Here is a 267-nt window from a genome sequence, read left to right as displayed (position 1 = left end):
CCCCCGCTGCCACGGGGAGCAAGGCACCTGGTGCTCGGGCTGGGGGCACTCGGCAGAGCATCCTCATCCTCATCCTCCTCCTCCATCCCACAGACTCCTCCAGAGAGCAACCCGGGGAGGCAACTCCCTCTCAGCCCTCATGTCCCGGCCCCGCTGGGTGCCACGTCCCCACCCGGCTGCTGCAGAAGCCGGAGGTGTACGAGGGCTTCCCCAGCGATTCGTGGGCTGCGGGGAAGGGTCACTTCCTAAAATTAAAAGCCGCGGGCG

This window comes from Fulmarus glacialis, unplaced genomic scaffold (genome assembly GCF_000690835.1).
Source record: "Fulmarus glacialis isolate BGI_N327 unplaced genomic scaffold, ASM69083v1 scaffold20383, whole genome shotgun sequence".
Lineage (NCBI taxonomy): Eukaryota > Metazoa > Chordata > Aves > Procellariiformes > Procellariidae > Fulmarus > Fulmarus glacialis.
The sequence above is the reverse complement of the archived record's forward strand: the minus strand, read 5'-3'. Positions refer to the sequence as shown.